The sequence below is a fragment of the Propithecus coquereli genome, unplaced genomic scaffold, assembly GCF_000956105.1.
Source record: "Propithecus coquereli isolate 6110/MARCELLA unplaced genomic scaffold, Pcoq_1.0 Scaffold28, whole genome shotgun sequence".
Lineage (NCBI taxonomy): Eukaryota > Metazoa > Chordata > Mammalia > Primates > Indriidae > Propithecus > Propithecus coquereli.
Window position 1 is genome coordinate 15329790 of NW_012148396.1, and position 21428 is coordinate 15351217.

A 21428-nucleotide genomic window follows, 5' to 3' on the forward strand; every position below is an offset into this window, starting at 1 on the left:
GACAAAGCCAGCCAGCCCTGTTTATTTGTCAGAAAGGTAAATGGCCTTGTCCTGGTGTGGGAGCGGCAGAGCAGGATGCAGAGGCCCCAAGCTTTCCCAGTCTCTACTGCTTGCCACGGCCCGGCATTGCCTTCCAGACTGTCTTCCCTAAGATTTGGGCAATGCTGAATGGAAATTTCTAGATTAAAGGTACACATTCCACATTTTGATAGATAATTGTCAGGTTGTCCCTGCCCCAAAGGCGCTATAAGCTATTTCCATTGTTTGAGTTTGTCATCTCATTTCACCTTCCTGCCAGATATTCGAGGGCTGTTTTAAATTGTGTCGCTCTGGTGCCCGCGAGATTGCACTCCCACGCCCACTTACTGACAGATGAGAACTCCCCTCCTCTTAATCTTCTGTGCATATCCTTGGCCCCTTCTCCTGTGGGCTTTTCTTGAATGCTTAGGTTCAGCTGCGTAGGAAGGACAGTCACCTTTTCCTATCCAACAGATTTCAAACATTTTATTCTAGTCTATGTCTGACTGTTGACATTATTTATAGTGATGTCATCCCACAAATGTTTGGAATTCTTAAGGATTCTTTTGTTATTTATTACACAGACGTTTGAAATTCTTAGAGATTAAGAATCTCTGAACCCACCTGTCCACAGTTTTAGTTTAAGGTGGTTCTGCTGCCTCTGGTGTGGCAGAGGACGTGTCTGCTATGGGTACTGTCAGAGCAGTGTTTCTTCATGTTCAGTGCGTGAGAAGCAGTTTCAGAGCAATACTGGTTTTACAAAAATTTTAAAAATGGAATTGCTTGGTCATAAGCATGTTTAGGAAATCCTGACAATCTCTCTCCCTGATCAAATTTTACAAGTTTGTAAGAACTTCCTTTTCCCCACATATGTGACATTTTTGCACTTTTGTTTTTTGGCCAAATGATAGCTGTTAAGCAATGAGTTTTAGATCTTTTACAAATACTTTTCAGTCATGAATTTCCGGTCCAACAACGGCCTGCTCACATCAAGCTCCCACGTTTCTATTGCAGTGTTTGTCTTGCAATGTGTAGTTGCTTATCTATATGATATGAATCTTTTTTTTTTCTTACATGGGTTGTACATGTTTATTTCCTAGCCGGTGGTTTGGTTTTTTACTTTTGTTTTGTTTTGGGTTTTTTGTTTGTTTGTTTGTTTGTTTTTGCCATGTAAGAGTTGTTAGCATAGTGCAATAAGTAGATTTTTCTTTCATGGTTTTGGGTGTTTTTGTTTTAATAACTTAAGGCTATCCCTAAACAAGATCTTAAAGCCAGCAGTCTCAAAGGCCTTCGGCTCCAAAACATACCCTATGGGCTATTAGGAGGTTTCATCCATTCAGCTTTGGTCCCCAAAGTCAGAATTAATCAAAATTTCAGTTAAAATTAAGCAATATTTCAGTTAAAATGGCCAATGATCTAAAATACCATGATTGGAAAAATCTGGTCTACCGGCAAGTCACCCTCGGCAGCAAACCTAGGGAACAGACCAGGGAGCCACGCCCGTACTTATTGGTTCTCTATTCCCTTTATTTTGAGCTATTCAAACCATTCTTTTCACAAATCGCACTGCAGAGCCTTTTAACAGATTTTTGGGACCGGAGGCCAGGCTGCAGGTTCCCGCGGGCCGGGAGGGCGGGGGCCTGCGCCCAACTGGCCACAGAAGCCGCGAGCGGCACCGAGAGGCCCGGGAGGGAAGCGACACCGACCCGGGCGGGGAGACGCCGAAAACCGCGCAGGCGCAGAGAGGACCTGGCGCCGGAGGCGGAATCGCGTGGAAGGCGGAAGCAGAGGAGAATGATTCAATTTGCTGTGACTTCAGTCACTGTTTGTCACTTCCCACATGGTCTAGCGGTTAGGATTCCTGGTTTTCACCCAGGCGGCCCGGGTTCGACTCCCGGTGTGGGAATGTAGGTTCTTTTAGTAACGCCCAGGTAAGAATTCGTAAATTTCGAGCCTCCTTTCAACGTGAAAAACACTAAATACTATTGTTAAAAGCCTCAATTCCTTAGGACCGCATTGAGACCTAAAATTCCACCCGGTAATTCGCAATTCAAAAAGCTGGCCTGTATAATCTGCGTTGTTATTTTTGCTCACCATATAATTCATTTAAAATTTCACAGCAAACAATATTTAGTGGTCAAACTCTATTATCAACAAAGGAATTCCTATATTCTGGCCTATTCGCTGTCCTCTATGACCCCACTAAGTGTTTCTGGCCCACGGATAACAAGATGGTGAGCACTATGGAGGGAGGAGAAGGGGCAAGGAAGAGCCCACCCACCCACCCACAGGAGCAGCCAAAGTTGTTTGAGGACTGAGAGGTGAGGGGACAGTGTTTCCTGAAACAGGAGTCACTAGGGCTGAGATACAAAGAGGGGCAGATCTCCAAGTAGAATTATAGCTTTAACAGAGGGTTTGCATAGGGATGTAGAGGTTGAGAGCAGAAACCAGATCCATTCACCTAGACAACTTCCACAGATTAAGAGATGGGGAAACTGAGGCAAGGAACCCGGCTCTGGATAGAATCACACACGTGGTTGGGTTGAGGTCAGCACTTCTACCAAACTCAAATTTTCAGAGGTAGGAAGGGCCTTGAAACCTTTCCAGCTTCTAAGCCATTTCCAGATCGGGATTAAAATATCTCTTTCTATGCTTAGGTCTTCGTATTCTTAACTACAGTGTAAATCTGCCTGAGCCAGTGCCTGTCCAGAACAGGCAGTACCTTCTCCTTGTAGAGTTCTATTGTTTGAACCAACACTTGTGTGTCTCCGTGGGAAGGACCAGATCATGTGAGCAACCTCATGGTATGTCAGTTGCTGATGTCTCCAGCCTGATTTGAACAATAACAATCGTAGAAAACCATGAACCTGGACCAGGGGGAACCCAGAGCGTTCATAACTCAACAGCATGAGTTGCACGGAGGGATGAGATTTTATTTGGGGGAAACTGTACTATTCATGCAGAGGCAGTCACTTCCATTCCCTGACTGAATCTTAATTCTATGTTCTCAGTCTGTATTGAAGGCAGTATAAGATTTGACCAAAAAGATCATTTGAGGAGTTTTTTTGCAAGTTATTGCTTCAGACATTATCCATTATGTAACCTATTAATATTCTTTTAAGATTTATTTCTGAAAAGCGTTACCTGTAAATATCCTGCAGACTGGTTGCCTTCTCTCCATCACCATTCCCAATGCACACTCCAAGATACCTCTAGCTTCGGCCAGAGCAACCTTGGCAACATATTCCAGGGTTGACTACCTTGATAGAGATAGATAGGACTTTGCCTCTCACCTTCATAGACAGTGTGTGAGAATGTTTCACTTGGTCCAGAAAACCCCATCCTGCTACCCTGAACACTGTGTTGTACAGAAGTGAAAAATGGGTGGGAGGCTGGGAACCAATGCCGAATACCCAAAAGGCTGGACTGTCATTGTCATTTTCTTGTTTGCCCTTATCTTCTTTCATATGCTCCATATTCTTCTTCTTTTTTTGTTTTTCAAGAAGGCTGGATCTCTGCAAATTTCCACTTCTCAGACTCCCTTTCCAGTAGACTTCTAGTTAACAGTTGCCCAAGGGAGGTTCTGTTGGAAAATTGCAATATGTCAAAATAAGAAGAATGATTTTTTTTTTAATATTTCTGATGGTGTATTTGGTAGCAGTGCACATCCCCTGATGGCTGTCAGCTGTGAGCCACTAGCAGTGGCAGGAGTGGGCAGCTGTGGGCTCCAGTGGCTCTGGGAGTTTCAGCAGAGCATAAGTGGGCTTGACAGTAGTGTGGTTCCAGTGGCAATGGTAGTGCCCAGCAGTGACTATGCAGTGACCATGCTCCTACCTGCAGGTAATGCCACCCTCCCTTCTTGTTATTTCATCCCTGAGTGAATGGTGGCATCTGCAGTTACTAATATCTGAATAATCTAATTGTGAGTGCCTTTTGCTCCTCTAACCCCTCCAAAAAATTTGTAACTAATTCTACCTATTAATTTCCTGTTTGAAATATCTGCTTTCTTGACATCAGAACAACTGATAGAAGCGTTGTTATTGTTTGATTGTCATCTACCATTATGCTCTCAGCCTTACTGGTTTTCTTGGGGAGGGAAAGGGGGTGCATAACTCATTCCATGTGTCAGAGAAAGTTCTTGGGGAAATAATATTTCAGCTGAGACCTGAAGGATGCGTTAGCAAGGTGAAGGGGTTGTAAATGTGCATGTGTCAAGTTATTCTCAAGATCTGTTTACCTTTTGCACAAGTCAAGTATATGAGTGAATAATTAGGCACATATAGGACACACTCTGCATCTTTCAAGTCTTTGTTGGTGGCACTAATCTCTCTAATTCTCCCTGGGATGCAGCATCACCTTTGGTTTACCATTTTGGTAAGAAGGGAAAGTTCTAGGCATAGCATTTGTTTTTTCTTACCATAGTAGTCCTCATTCCCAGATTAAGGGAGCAGTTTGATAATGTTGATTGCCAAGTATGTATATTCGAGTTGTACATAACAGAATATGGGTCCATGGGCCCACTGGAACCATGTTGAGATAGACTTAGGCCAAAACTTCATTTATCTCCTGAACTCCAAAGACCCACACAAAAGTATTGGAAGAGCATGAGGAATAAACAACAACAACAGCAATAATAATTCAGAGCTTCTTGCCTATAGGAAAGGATTGGTGTCAAATCAAAAACGGCAGAAGTTAATAGAACAAAAGAGCCACAGGACCTCTGGGAAAAGGGTTGAGGGGTATATTTATAACATATGCTCGGCAAGTGTGGAAGGGTCCTTCCTCAGGTAGACCCAGTCTCCCCTTCCTCCAGTGGGACTCTAGACTGTGAACTGACTCAGTTCTCAGCATTGGATGGCAGGCAAAATCTCCATTGCAATGTCTCCAGCCAGGTTTCTGGCCACCTGATCTAGAGTTTTGAAATTGCATGTAGCACATAATAGTTTGGTGGACCACCCATTTATTTCCTCGGACACCACTGCCAAACCTCCTTGCCGCTCAGCCGTGACTGAGCCCACTTTTACCTGGCAGCTTTGCTACTTAGACTCTGCCGCTCTGGGATTTCATGATTCCCACTGAATCAGGAAGCCTGTGTTTTTTCTTACCAGTTCTGGCTTGTGGAAGATTGCTACCAAAGAGTCTGCAGCAGCTGGTGCTGTCCTGGCCGATACATTTCTTAATACCTTCATAAAGGAAGCGTTTTCTGGGCCTCTCTGAGAAATGTAGAGAATGGGCAGGTTTGTGGGCAGCACTTGCTAAATCCTCCTCCAACATTACTGTTTACCTAAGCCTTTAAAAGATTACTCTGCCCTCCACCACGGATGCATGGCGTTACCGGTAGGCCACTGCTGAGTCCAGGTTTCAGTCAACTCAGTAGGCAAATTGGGAGTTAGAGCTGCTCCCAGATACTCAAACTAACACGTGGAATCTGAACTGAGTAGTGTGGGCCAGTCCGATGTTATCTTCTGCCTCCTTGGTCTAGCAATCTTAGAATCTGTTCCCGCACATCTTCCTTAACTTTATTCTAATGTAATTTGGCATGATCTTACAATTATTTCAATGTATATACTATCTAATGCTGGGTTAGACTTTATACATGACATCCTGGACTGTTCTAGATTTGGATGTGGAAACATTGGGTGATAGTGAGGATAGTCCTGGTGTAGAACTGACATGCCCTTCAACTGCTATGGGTAAGGCCCTGAGTCCCTTGATGTGCACAGTGTAGTCTATGAACCAGCAGCATCACATCATCTGGAAGCTAGAAATGCAGGGTCTCAGGGCACTCCCAAGACTACTGAGTCAAATGATGTTCATTTTAACAAGATCCTCAGGAGGATCTTATGCATGTCAAGGTCTAAAAAGCAACAATCCAGGCTTCAAGCAAGGAAAGACTGTCTTCCTCAGACAGAGTAGGTGGAGGCTGCTTCCACTGGCAAAAAAAAATCGTGGAGATTTATGTCTTCATAATTCTCACATTCATCTGAACCAACTCAAATATTCCCATTCCATTGGAGGTCCCATTCTTTCTAAATTAGTGCCTGGACTTTCACTTAAGTGATATGGGCAGACAATGAATTTAACTTCTGTTGTAATTCTGTGACTTGCAAAATCAAATCATGGGCTTGATTTTAGCTGTATCTCTTATGTCTTGCAGCTAACAAAGGATAACAGATTATCTGAGAGCCATCATACAAGATGGCATTGACCATATATTAAGCTGAGAATTTAAGGCCTTGAATAATTCCTTTTCTTTCTGTCGACTCTCCAGTTCAGTCAGAAATAGCCCACCATCACAAGAGTTTATTGTAGCAATCTCATGGGTCCAATACCTTACCTTCGATTGATCCTTTATCTCATGCAATTCCAGTTTACAATTTAAATAAATATTTTGCCACTACGTATGTAAACTACCCATATCTCATATACCACAGGTAATGAGGTCATTGCTGTGTTTATGCCCAAGAAAAGACAACCCATTTTGAATTTCATCTGTTTCCTGAGGGCACTGTTAGTTACAAAAACCATTTCCATGGATGTCTAGCCAGAAAAACAAAATACATTTTAGATATTTCTGATAGAGGAGCAAAGAGGGAGGAAGTGGCATGACCAGCACTTAGCCACTGACATTGTTAGAGCCTGCAGATGATACTACTGGAGCCACCTGGGCTGCTAATGTTGCAATCACTCAGCCACTTGTGATGGCAACTACTGAAGCATGACACTCATTTACACACACACACACACACACACACACACACACACCCCTCAGCTTTGGGAACTACTGAAGCTCATGGACAGCTCCTGTTACCTCTGTTGGAAATGCTGAAGACACTGGAACCTGGAGTCAGTCACTACTCTAGAAAAGAGAAGGAAGAAAAATTGCCCCTTCCTCCTACCTTCCAGCCTCTTGTCAGTGCCGCCAATGGACAGAACCTAATCAGAAACCAGATGGCAAGATGAACTGGAAATGTTTGTGAGATTACAGCCTCCTAACATGCACAGCAGAGGAAACAAGCCCAATATTTATTATACTCATCATTACTGCTTGTTTATCTGCTGGTCTTCTCTGAAACTTTAAGTTATTCGTTTAGAGCTTACATAACAAACTACTCCAAAAACAACCACATTGCTTTGCTCATGACTCAGGAAAGGCTCAGCAATGTGGTTTTATTGTTTCCCATTACGCTTGCCACAGTCACTCACTTGGCTGGACTCAGTTGGTACCCCACCATGTAGCATCTTATTCTCCAGGGCTTCTCCACATGCTGTGGGCTTCTCAAGCATGGTAGTCTTTAGGTAGTCATGCTCCTTACATAGTGGCTGGCTTCCAAATGGAAGGAAGCAGGAATTGCCACCACTATTAAAAAGGTAGGCTCAGAACTGGTCTGTGTCACTAGTGCTATATTCTATTGGTCAACATAGTCCTAGATCAGCCCAGTTTCAGGGGTTAGGGGCAGAAATAGACTTTACCTCTCAAGAGAGGAAAGGCATGTGCTTGCACAGAAAGGAGGATGATGGTGATCATCCCTGAGACAAGCTACCACATCTATGCAGGTATTTGTCTTGTTTACAAGTCACTTCAAGCATAACTCTCTGCCTGGCTCATTTTAACTGTACATTGAATATTTGTTGAATGGATGAATGAATGAAGGTCTGGAAATACTTCTGAGGACAGAATATCCTTCCTTCTAGAAAGCAGTGAAATCCACAGAACCTATCCATTTTTCCTTTTTGCTTTGGCTACTAGGAAGTTGAGAGCTAGAAATTTAATGCCCAAGCTCAATAACCACATTACTCACAGTTTCTCAGTACTGTCTGTCACTGTCCTCTCTCAGGGCTCTGCTTTCCCTGTTGTACTTGTCTGTGAGTGTCTTGTGCAGATACGAGCAATGCCTTTATTTGCAGCCTCAGTAAAGGAAGCTCCATTTTTGTTGATAAACCAAAATGCTTATAAATAACAAAAAAGCAATTGACCTTTTATTAAAGCCTTTTTTATTAAAAGGCCTGAGTTCTTCTTAAAGCTCTCTGAGGGAGGAGCAGGACAACTGAAACCATCTTGTGGAATATAATCTAGAGTGGGATAGAATTGGCTGTGACCCACTTTTCTAATATTTGCATAAGCTTCAAAAGCCCTAGGTACTTACCAGCTGGTTCACCCTCATTGTTTGCATATCACACTTTTCCTTATAGACCTATACTTGTTTCACTCTGTATTTTTTTAATAAAAATAAATCATTCATGATAATGTATTAATACTTCCTATGAATTATTTAAAAAGGAGGTTAATATTTTATCCACATTAAGATGTAAATAACTATACAGGAAATATACTACCCAAGAGAGGATGCAAAAACATAAATGAATCTCAAGAGTTAAGTCTGAACTTCATGGCCTCATTGCCACATTGCTTTTGACTTTGACTACACAGGAGTAAAGCCCTGAAAGCACATATTCTCTTTCAGACAGGGTCAGGAAGATGGTGGGAATCCCAGTGACCATGTTGTGTGTTGTTTAATATGCCCAAAGACAGTACCAACCACGATGGAGCTAAATATCCACACCAATGCTCATTGTAGGTGAGATCAGAAGCTCATCCAGGAAGCATATAATGACTGTATTCTAAGTATTCAGCATGGTTGGTGCTGCAGACAACTCAAAGAAATGACCCAATTCTTACTCTTTAGGATGCTTTTGCATGGAGTAGTTGCTAGAGAAAAAAAAGTAAAAGTAATGATAATACATGCATTCCTTTGCTGTCTTATACACACCCATGCTGGAAAACCTGAGAGTCTTTGTTGCTTTCATTTTTACTCATAATTGATATCTAATCAATCATGGTGTTCCCTTGAGTTGATCTTCCAAAGGGCTCCCCAGAAATCTCCTCCTCCCCTTCCTCACTACTACTGCCTCAGTTCTGCTCCCAAAACATCTCACCTAAACAATCATCAGCCTGCACTTGGCTTTCTTACACGTTCAGTTGGGAGAATTTGGATCGGAAGGGTGTCAGGTGGCAGCCCCCAACACACCCTCTATGACCTTCTAATACTATATCTATAAAGGCTTCTTAAATGGACACATCAGGGCCAAAAACTATGTCTCTTTACAGACTCCAGCAAGTACTTTTATCTCTACAACAGGGGACCAAGCATCATCCAAGCATGAACAGCAGGCTGCTGGGTTATGCTGCCAGAGAAGGATTCTGCACACCTCCAGCAGGTAGTGGAATGACAATTGCAGTATGTTTGGCCCTCCTCTGCCCCTGTCTTCTCTCCTCTAAACCCACCTGTCCCCTATTCCCTCAGCCACCTTAGAGACATGTAACCTACAATAGAGCAGCCATCCCTCAACAGCAGTGATTCAGAGGGGAGGACTGCATGAGAGGGAGACATCATCCCTAGATCAAAATACCCCCATGATCAAAGTAGTGGTATTTTCAGGTACATTTTCCTGGATATTCCTATATGTTTATAACCTATTAGCATTTAGAACTCTTCTGTTTTAGCACTTCCCCCCCCATTATAACAACTATTATCTTGAACAAGTTTGAATTTGTCTGTTGATTTTGTTGTAAAGATTATACAGATTATGTTATCAACTATTTTTAAGTGTTCTTAGGAAGGGGACAAAATGGAAAACAAAACTGTTAATGGAAATCTCTGAACAGTAGAATTATGGATGACTTTCAATTTCTTCTCTACACTTTTCTGTATATTCTAAATTCTGTTCAATAAACAAGTATTATTTTTTATACTTAGAAGACTCTGTGCTAACAAATTAGTATATAGCTCTTTCTCTTCCTCTTCCTTCCTCCTTCCTTTCTTATGGGGTGTCAGGGAATGAGTGGGGTGAGGATGTGAGAATGGCATCCACACAGTGAGTGGCCTATCATGGGGTTTTGGGGTACAAATATGGTGGAGAGAGTTTCCTCCTAGAAGAGTGACCAATCATGGGGTGTCAGAGACCAAGCAGAGTTAGGATGGCAATTATGCCTGGAAGGAAGAGTATGGTGGAAGAGATGGGAGGCTGATTAATACAGGAGAATTGAACAAATAAGTAAATATATCAAGGATAATGGGAGATAGGTTTCTTTTGTTAGAGAAGAGAGTTATAAATATAGGAAAGGGAAAAAACTATGATAAACTCTGTGTTATTGGATTGGTATGGACGATATTGGTGTGAACTCATGGTATTCCATATAGACAGATGATAGTTAGAGAAATTAATAAATATGTAAGTGTGCATGTGTGTGTACATACATTCGTTCCCTAGCTCTGTCTCCTGAGAGAGCCTGAGAGCATTATCACCCAGAACCAGTGAGCACACCTCATGCCCATGTGCAGTGATGAATTTGACCTTACCCAAAGAAAGGTCTGGTTTTTGTCCCCCAGCTTCTGAGAGTTAGTCTCTGGACCCTTGGAATATTATGCTAAATAGGATTGTGTTTGTTTGCCTGGGGGCCTTGGGTCATACTGAATAGCCTAGCAATGTGATTTAGGGCAAGGGCTGACCACATCCATATAATTCTAAGGTGAAACTGACCATGCTAGAAAGAACAACAATGTGACTTAGGGTGAAGGCTTCAGGTCACACAATATCAATCTATCTGGAGACTGAGATTAGCCACTTGAGCAATAAATCAATTGATCATGCCTACTAGATACAGCTCCAATTAAAACTCTGGACACCGAGGCTCAGGGAGCTTCCCTTATGGGCAACACTTGTGTACTGCCATATATAGATGCTAATATAGTAATACATCCCGACTCCATGGTAAGAGGAAAGTAGGAGCTCTGCATTTGATATTAATACTTCTCCTAAATTCTATTTCTTCCCTGGGGTGATTTCAATTTGCATCCTTTCCCTGTAATGAACTATACAATGAGTATAATAATGTTCAGTGAGTTTGATGAGTCCTTCAGTAAATTATCAAAATGGAGGGTGATTTTGCTTATCTCCTGAACTTGCGCTTGGTATCAGAGGCATTCTTTTGGGAAATTTGCCCTGTAACTCTGTAGTTGGCTGATTCTTATAACCCATATCTTTGCTTCCAGATACCACACCCCTCTAAATGGAACCAGAACTCCATAGAGAAAGGACTAAATCAAGGGCAGGAAAAGAATAAGTACAAGTGAGCTAAAATATTTTTTTGTTCTTAAACCAAGAAATTTCTCAAAGAAAGAGGATGATATGTCAAAAAGACATCAAAACCAACTTGAAGGGGCTCCCACTGGCCAAATCAGGGGCAACTTGTGCAACAAAAAAATTAGTTTAACAACAGTACTGAATTATAAGTTTTTGTAAAAATAGGAAGCCATGAGGCCATACAGCTATACATAAATGAATCAATTGAAAATTTGATAAAGACTAGATATTAACATAGTTTTAAAGTTTTCAAGAATGCGGAGACTTTGCCCTTGCATTCTAACAAGTTAACCACTCATGGTTTTATGGAGGCTGGCAGAAGACACAAGATATCTAGGTCAGAGGCAAAGGACTTTACTACTCACTGCACAGCAGGCAGCATGAGCCTCATGTTTATCTTGGTTCCTTTTGTCCCCGAAGTCCCATGTGACAACATCAAGTGGCCCAGATGGATGCTGCACACACCGTGAATTCTCATCACAGCTGAGGAACCTTGAGCTCAGAAAACCCCAAACTTTTATGGAATCCTAGCAAATTGCCCAACCTTTGTTCCAAAGACATTATCTTTATTATACTGGATACCAAACAAAGCTGTTCTCTGCTTCAGAGGGAAACATTATTTCTGTCGTATAAGGCTATTTGCTCTAACAACATCCTTGGAAAGGTAGGCCAGAAGAGAAGGTTGTCAGTGCCTCTCAGATATGCAGAAGTGCAATATGACCAACAAAAGTATTTCTACAAAAAATACTTATTAATTACAAAGGAGTAAAAGAATCACTTTTCTGGGGAGAATCCTAGCTGGAAACTTAATCAAAGAATTAGTACGAACATCATCAGTAATAGTACAAATGAAAATTATGCCCCCACCTGTTAGGATCTAATGGAAAGAATACAGCATTCCTTCTGGATTATTCCTGTCAAATATCTATAATCAGATTCTAATAATGAGGAAACCTCAGACAAACCGAAACTTAGGGACATTCTATTCATGAACTGCCCTGGGATCTTCAAAAGTGTCAATCATCATCAAAGACCAGGAGAGACTAAGAGACTGTTCCAGACTGAGGAAAATAGACATGACAAATGCATGAGAAATGCAACATGTGGTTCTGAACCTGATCTTTTTGCTAAAAAGGGATATTTGGGGACAATTGGTAAAAAATTAAAGTTTTAGGACCTGAAGATAATTTATTAATGTTAATTTCATCATTTTCCTGGTTAGTGTTAAATTGAAGTCAGACAGAAGAATGTTTTTGTTGATAGAAATCTGGGGGAGAATGCACCAGATTGGTGACTTACAAACTGTTAGGGGGAAAAAAATTCTAAATACTGCACTTCCAACTTTAAAATTTTTTTAAAAATTAGCTATCAAGGATCACCATTTTTATGTGTAAAAATATATATATATAGCCATATTGCTGTGAAAAACCTATATTAAAGTGTGTTAACCCTGTTATTTCTGGTGTAAGACAATTGGTGCCTCTTCCTTTGCCTCTACTATTCATATTTTCCAAGTTTTTATAATGGGCATGTATTAATTACATATGAGAGACACATGTAAAAGGCCAAGAGGTTTCCTGGTAGCTGAAGTGTCCAGCCCCACCGTGGGGCACAGGGCCTTCCTTGAACTCCTTGCTCACTGCTGCCCCAGCCCCCTCCTATCCTACCTGGCTCTCTGCGCACACCTGCTTTCTAGCCATGCTTCATTTCCAGCAGGTTCATGATATCCTCTGCTGGTATGTGCCTCTTTGATCTCAAACGCTCTTCTCTCTTTTCTGCCTAGTTAACTCTTTCTTCTTAAGCTCCCGTTCAAGTTTCATTTTCTCCTAGAAAATTTTCCTGAAGCCCCCAATTCTGAGAATATCCTCCCGTGTTCTGCTAACCGTCATCTCTATTCTAGCGTTTCTACCCTGCTGTCTTACTTGTTGCTTTGGTTGCTTGTGCTGCCATGTAGAAGCCAAGACTCTGGAAGCAGGTACTACGTACCTCACTATCTGTATTAACCACACCTGCCTGGTCATTGATGCAAGGTGGTCCCTACGTTTTTGACGAATGATGGCTGAACTAACTAACATAACTGTAATTCAGTGAAACTCTGCTACAGTCACCTAGACATGCAGGCTTTCTTTCATATATTCATTCCTTCATTTAAAAGATGTATTCAGCCCCTTTTATGTGCCAAGAAATGAGCTAGGAGAAAAGACATTTCCTTTGCCTCCATGAGCTCACAGTCCGTAGGCAAGATGAGCTGTTAACAACTGCCAGAGGGTTAGCAAGTGTGGACAGATACAGCAGCATGGGCTGTGGGGGCCCGTAGAAGGATGCCTAACCCATCCTGGAGGTGGGGGATCGAAGCAAACAAAACAAGTGATAAGGATTTGAAAAGCCCTACGAGCTCAACACACTCTAGATGGAAGCAAACATAAGGAATCCACCACCCACGCCATTTGGAATTGTTTTCTCTATTCTCCTTTAAAAGTGATTTCCTTTGTACCTACACCCTTACAGGGTTGTTCTGAGGCTCTGAGAAAATAAATAAATACACGAAGAATTCCCTTGGCCCCATTCGGGGAGCCCAGGCCAAGAGCAGATGGTGTGGATGCAGGGCTATGGAGGGTGAAGACCTGGCTTTTCATCTCAGCTTCATGTCCTGTGGACGTGGTGTCTCCACTGTGTTGTCCTCGATTTCCACAGCTATAGAGAGGGTCTGTATCTCTTCTTGTCCATGTGTTTCAAAACTGATCATCTCCTTTAGACACTGCCTGTGCATTTTAATGTCTGTAAGTGCCCGAGCAGCAGGTGCCTACTCGGCCTCCTGACGTGGGGTGTTAAGAACTCACAATACTGGAGACTCCCTGCTGAAAGAAATAGGTTAGCAAAGGAGAACGTATATATCTGGTTTCATCTTACATAGCAGACATTGAGACACTTAACAAAAATCACTAGCAATAAAAATGACAGTATATTAAGATTTTTTAAGCCACTGATATTTTCGATGTTACACAACTGCTTTCCTTTGTGGTGACTGTTGCATTTTTTAGCCTTGCTTTGATCACTGCAGCTGGAGACAGCTGTTTGCACGCTCCCTGAGAGCGTGTGGTGCAGACATTCGTCATGTGATTTTGGATAGCCGCCATGAGTCATCTCCTCCCACAGCGGAGTTTCACTCTCCAGCCGTTCTCTGCATTCTCTTATTAGTCATCCCAGTGTTGCAAAAGCAAATCTGCAAGCCAGGTTCCTGATTTACCACATTAATCTATTATTCAATAATAATGTTCCTTACAGAACTGCATTAATTAAAAGCAAGCACCACAAGAAAACTGTCACTTCAAGTGTCGTTTGTCACAACAACCTGATGTTCTTTTCTTCCTGTCATTTTTAGAACTTTGGTTGCCATGGTAACCCATAGCAGCTTTTATATATAGCACATCACTTATATTCAATCCATTTATTTCATTTCTTTTTTTTTTGGTACCATCAGGAAGACAAGCTGTTTTTTCCTCCTTTTAACAAAGCTCATAATGTGGTGGAATAATCAGGCGTAATGATAGGTTGATCCACAAAGGAATATTGCATGTTAAATGAAAAATTATTATCTTACATCTGTATATTAAGATGCTCTGTTTAAGAAATAAAATCTCTACAAAGAATTGAGTCTAGGTTGAATCTCCTAGGTATTGGCTCATTAGAAGTCCACAGCCCTGGGATGTAATTAGTATCCCATAACATAGCAGGCAAACAAAACAATTGCAGGTTCAAGGGAAATTCGAGTATGTGCAACAAGCAATGTTCACCCTGGAGCTGGCTCCTGACCCTACCTGGGCCTCTTCTGGGGCTCTGTGTGCTTCCCACCTTCTCCTCTAGAATGAACTACAGCATGCAGTGAGAACAAAGCCTTCCTGGGACTGGCAGTCAGGAAAAAGCAGCCTTCTGCAGGGCATAGATAACCTTCTAGAAGATTCTAAACTACATGTCAAGCAGAGAGAGGCTTGGGTGGAAGCACTGCAGACAGGCGCTGGGTCTGAATGCCATATCCATAGCTGCCCATCTGCACCCACAGGGCATTCTCCATTCTCATCCAAGCCCCTTTCCCATCTAATCCAGCCAGTCTCATTATTTCCAAGATCATCCAAGTCTATTCTCATTTCCCGTCACCTTTTAATTGTAAGCCCCTGGCCTGAACAGATCCTTCTCTTTCCTCTCACCCAAATCCTATTCGCCTGAAACAGTCTGAGTCCTGTTTCCTTGGTGACTCCTAATACTTCAGCTCTTGGCAGCCTCTTAGCTATTTTCTCCTAATCTCTGTTACCCTGAAGGCCACCACATCACTCAGCAATTAAATATGTGCCCACATTTCGTTTAATTCAACATATACTTACTGGGCATTTATGATGTGCCAGGTCTTTTATGAGGCACTGAGTAGAGAAAGATGAACAAATTGAGGTTCAGACTTAAGAGCATTCAGTCCAGTGGGGAGAAACCAACACAAAAACAGATTGTTTCAGTATATAATTCAGTAAAAAAGAGATTTTCACAGCGCAAGCAAAAGTACAAGCTGTACTTAAAAATATCTAGGGTTCCCTGGAGAAAATCATGCCTGAAATGAATCTTTAAAGATAAGGAATATTTACCAAGCAAAGAAAGAGGATAAGGGCATTCCAGGAAAGGGAACAGCATGAACAGAGATCCAGAGGCACTAATGCCAGTGGGTGTGCAGGGCAGTGCAACAGATGTCGCTAGAAAATAAGCAGGGAGGGGAATGGGTGAAATCAAACATAACGGGTACAAAGTACACTATCTGGGTAATGAGAACACTTATAACTTTGACTCAAGCAGTACAAAAGCAATCCATGTAACCAAAACATTTGCACCCCTGTAATATTCTGAAATTCCAAAAATACTTTATGAATATAGACGTAAAAACCAACAAAATACTAATAAACTGAACCCAATTTCATATTAAATGGATTATGCACCATGACCACATAGGATTTATCCCAGAAATTCAAGAGTGGCTCATATGAAAATTAGTCAGTATAATACATCATATTAACAGAACAAAAGCAAAGAATCATATGATCATCTCAGTAGATCCAGAAAAAGCATTTCACAAAATCCAATAGCCTTTCATGTTAAAAACAATCTAGGTATTAATAGAAGGGAACTTCTTCCACCTGATAAAGGGCATTTATAAAAGCCCTATTAATAACATCATACTCAATGGTGAATGTCTGAAAACTTTCCCTGCTTAGGTCAGGAATAAGATAAGAATGCCTACTTTTGTCACTTGTATCCAACATTGTACTGGAAGTTCTAGCCAGAGCAATTATGCAAGAAAAATAAATAATAGATATCCAAATTGAAAAGGAAGAAGTAAAACTGTCCCTATTCATAGATAACATAGTCACATACATAGAAAATTTTAAAGAATCCACAAAAAACTATTAAAGCTAATAAACAAATTCAGAAGTATTTTAGGATATAAGATTTATATTCTAGTAATGAACAATCTGAAAAGGAAATGTGAAAACCAATTTTATTCCCAATAGCATCAATAAATAAATAAAATATCTAGGAATAGATTTAACTATTTCAGTGTAACATTGTACTTACACTGAAAACTACAAACCATTACTAGAAGAAATTGAACAAGATCAATTTTCCATTTTACAAAAATGGAAAAGCCAATCCCCAAATTCATATGGAATTTTAAGGGGCCCCAAATAGCCAAAACAATATTGTAAAAGAAGAACAAAGTTGGAAGACTCACATTTCCTGATTTCAAAACTTACTACAAAACTACAGTATTCAAAGCAGTGTGATACTGGCATAAGGACAGATGTATAGACCAATGGAATAGGGTTGAGAGTGCAGAAATAAATCCATTAATCTATGGCCAATCGATTATGAACAAAGGTACCAAGGCCACCCAATAAGAGTCTTTCTTAGCAAAGCTTCACAAACTTAGATTTGGCAATGAATTCTTAAAATGACACCAAAATTACTACAACAAAAGAAAAAAATAGGTAAATTGAACTTTATCCAAGTTAAAAACTTCTTATCAAAGGAAATTATCAAGGAAATGAAAAGACAATGGAGTATCTTTCTCCCAACACAATAGAATATTAGCAAATCATGTATATGATAAGGGTTTAGTATCCAGAATACACAAAGACCTCTTACAACTAAAAAAATAAAAGTCAAATTTTTTAAAGAGGGCAAACAACTTGACTAGACATTTCTTCAAAGAACATACACAAATGACCAGCTACAACATGAAAAGATGCTCAAAATCACTGGTCATTAGGGATATGCAGATCAGAACCACAATGAGGTACCACTTCATACCCACTAGGATGGCTAGAATTTTTAAAAAGGGAAAATAACAAATGCTGACTGTGATATGAGGAAATTGGAATCCTCATTTGCTGTTGGTGGTAATATAAAATGTTCAGCCACTGTGGAAAACAGTTTGGCAGTTCTTAAACAAGTTAAACATAAAATTACCATATGACCCTCTTCCACTCTTAGGTGAACTCCTAGGTTTCTGAAAGAATTGGAAATAGAATTTGTTTGACAAAACTCTTCAAACAAATACACATACACACATGTTCAAGCACAATAGCCAAAAGGCGGTGAAAGCCCAAATATCATCAATAGATGAAAGGGTAAATAAGTTGTAGGATATACATCCAATAGAGTAGTATTCATCCATAAAGACAAATGCTACAACATGAACAAACCTCGAAAATGTTAGGCTAAGAGAAAGAAGCTAGACTCCAAAGATCATATATTGTATGATTCCATTTGTATGAAACATCCAGAATAGGTAAATCCATAGAAACAGAACACAGAGTGGTGTTCACCAGGGGCTGAAGGAGGGGAAGAATGGGGAGTGACTGCTTAATGGGTAAGGCGATTTCTTTTGGAGTAAGGAATATATTTTGAAACTGGTAGAAGTGGTGGCTGCACAACATTGCTAATGTACTGAACACTGCTGAAGTGTACACTTTAAAGTAGTTAATTTTATGTTGTGTGAATTTCACTTCAATAAAAAAAGAATAAAAAATAAAAGAAATGCCTAATATGTTAAAGGATTGTAGAATTTTAGAATCAAAAGCAACTTTAGAAGCCTCTGGTCCAAACCCCTTGCCATGGGCACCTTGAGAGTGGTTGTTGGGCTCTCTCCACACGTTCTGGAAACTTGCACCATTTCTTCCAAGCGATGGCCATTCTCATGGTTGTAGTGGAAGCATCTGGGACCACACAACTGGACACCAACACTGCTCACCCCCACCCTTCAAGAGTGTGTGATCTTGGGTTCAGCACCCGACCCAGAGGGACCAGCCAGAGTCTGTGCCCAACTTTGGACGTGGACGTCAAATTCTATCTGGTTACTGCAGAGGGTTACGTTTTCCTGTGAAACTGGCCGTGTTTTGGACCCTGGAGTAGAAAAAGTCTGTGAGGAAAGAAAAACAATGCAGTGGTGCAAAGAGGAGCAGATAGGAATGACTGCAGATCATTCCTGGGGAGCAATTCTTCCCTGACACCTGACTGATCCTCAGAACACACGGGCTCCAGAATAGACCCTGTAACTCTATTTTTTTGTTATATGTTACTTTACTGGAATTCCATGTCTTGCAACCTATATACTCTTCCTATGCAAATGAAAAACAAGGGATCATGCATGATTTCACTATAAAAATTAGTTATCTAATCAGTATTATTAATCATTCATAAGAAGCATTAATTCTAAGAGGTTTAATCAGGGAGATTGATACCAAGAAATGATGATGTTGGTGCTGTTATATTTTGTTGATTACTATCACCAGAAAAACAAAGTGTGCTTAAAAACAACAGTAACAATTCTTTGTCTCTGTACACGAGGCCCTGATAAGTTAGCTAGAAGGCAGAAGATGGCCACAAGAGATCTCATCATTGAGTCATGGAAAAAAATGACAAAATCTTGACAAAATAAGGAATAATTTCACCTTAAAAAGGAACTGTGTAAAGAAAATTCAAGATTGTAAAATCTGGGTTTTGGTTAGTCCAATTCTTTAAATATACCTTCATGTGCACTTTATAGATAAACATTCATTGACATTTTTATTTGACATTGTTATAATAATTTTGTGTATATTTTTTTGTTTTCCATATTCATTAGCAAATGATAACAGTGCAGTTGCATAAAACAATAAGTTATGCATTCACAAAAATTCTTGGCATTTGATTTATCCTTGTAACATTAAAAGAAATCTAGGATACAATTTTTTTTTTAGTATAGATCCTTCTATGCAACAAAGAAGACTACTTCAGTCATTCTGTCTCCCAAAGCTCTAACAAATTTATAAAGGAGAAGAAAGTTGTGTTGATATAGGATTTACTTGTAAATTATATATGCAAATCCTCAGTTCCATTTTTGAGATTTAGAAGATGAAAAACTAAAGTTTCCATGAATGTATTTGTCATTAGACTGACACCGTGGCCTAAACCAGAGAGCAAATGAATGAAATTAACTTGCACCTGATTCTGTTGTTCACACCCAAGTCCATTTTTTTCATTGAAAATTTGGTGAAATCTGAGGACACAATTGAAGCTGAATTTGTATAGAGGAGGTTTCTGAGGCATGGAAATAATTCCACTGTGGATATGTCTGAGTCTGCTTCATGATGAAGGTACAGATTTATAATTGATAATTGTTCCCTTCCTGTCACTTTCTAAGACAGCACAATAAAATCTTGAATAGCAGTATAGGCTGTCTCATGGCCTTTCATCCAACTTTAATGAGGGATAAAGAGGCAAAAGTGAACATGGAGGAGAGAAAAAGTAACACAATGTATTTCTGAGTGTCTGTGCGTTTATGGAAGTACAGATGGAAGAATTAGAGAATTGAATCTATCCTAGAAATAGAGGATCCCAGAAAAATTACAGATTTATAAGAGACTGAATTTGGAAAACCCAAAAGTATTTTCCTTGAAGTTCTATTAATAGAATCTAGTGTTAACTGTTCAAAGTACCCAGTGTGGTGAGGGACTTGCTTTAATCCATTCACATGTTCTTCTAGTAATACATCCAGTGTCTAGAAACACAAAACAAATATCTATGCTCTGGACAAATTTACTTGCAAACACACAAATCAGTGATCATGCAGGCTCATCTTCCAGATGTAGCTCAGGACTTGGTAAGACACAAGAATGAAAGAGAAGGGGTTTCATCTCTCCCGACATTGCATCTCCCGTAGTGATTAACATACTGCTTTTACCTACTAGGTGCTGGTGAATTGCATTGAATTGAATTGGTCACCATAGTAAAGTATCTTCAGTAATTAAGATATCAGATCATTGGGCATGGGATACATAAAGTCAGGCCTTTGTTTAGTAAATCCTAGACTGTCATCTTATCTTATTTGATTTTTTAAAATAATTTTTTTCCTTTCCTTTTTTAAAATTGTAATAAATTTAGGGGTACAAATTGAATTCCATTACATGTATGCATACACACACACACACACACACATACACACACATACACACACCTCCCACATTTTCTTTGTCCATTTATTTCATGCTTGTAACTGGAATTCCCGGTGTAGAGTAGCACTTTGCTCTTCCAGATACCACCATCCACATGCACAATACAAAGCAACACTATAAAGCTCACTCTTTTTGAATATAGTTCAGAATCATATTAATTACATAGCTTCTTGTGGGGAAGGATGCACAAATGTAAGATGGAGGGAGGTTGGATAAAATACGTTTGGTTTTGTTTCTACCACATCCATGAAATGTGTGCCTTCTCAGTGCCTTGTCTATCGCTCTATAAAGCAGAGGTGGTCCTGAAACCTGAGATGGGTAAGAGCAGCAACCCACACACCCACTTCCTGAGCCCCCAATCTCACCCACTGTGAACCTGTTGAGCCTCGTGGGAGGAGGACACGCACCACGTGAAGGAGCAAGAACCTGCTTTAGCCACGTGGCCCATCGCAGTAGAGTTGACAAGTCTCAGAAGCAAATGGCATAACTTTTTTCTACCCACAAAATAAGCCAAAAGAGTCCATAAATATTCCTTCTCCAGGCAAGCTTATAACCAATTTTACATTGTTCTATAAGAAAAATGTTTCTGTTCCCCAATCCTAAAAACCTGAACCCTCTTCCAGTGCCTCTTGAGTCCCTATGGCACCAAGCGACCTGACTTTTCATTTCATCCTCAGACCAGGAGGCAAATTTCAATGTATTTCCCATCACCCCAGGGCTTTCTTGGCCAAC

General features: G+C 40.4%; 1 non-coding gene across 1 annotated transcript; it reads left to right on the forward strand.

Moving 5' to 3' along the window:
- Positions 1–1852: 1852 nt before the first annotated feature.
- TRNAE-UUC lies at positions 1853–1924 on the forward strand. Its single transcript has one exon. It is a non-coding gene; the product is annotated as a tRNA-Glu (tRNA).
- The last annotated feature ends 19504 nt before the right edge of the window (positions 1925–21428 follow it).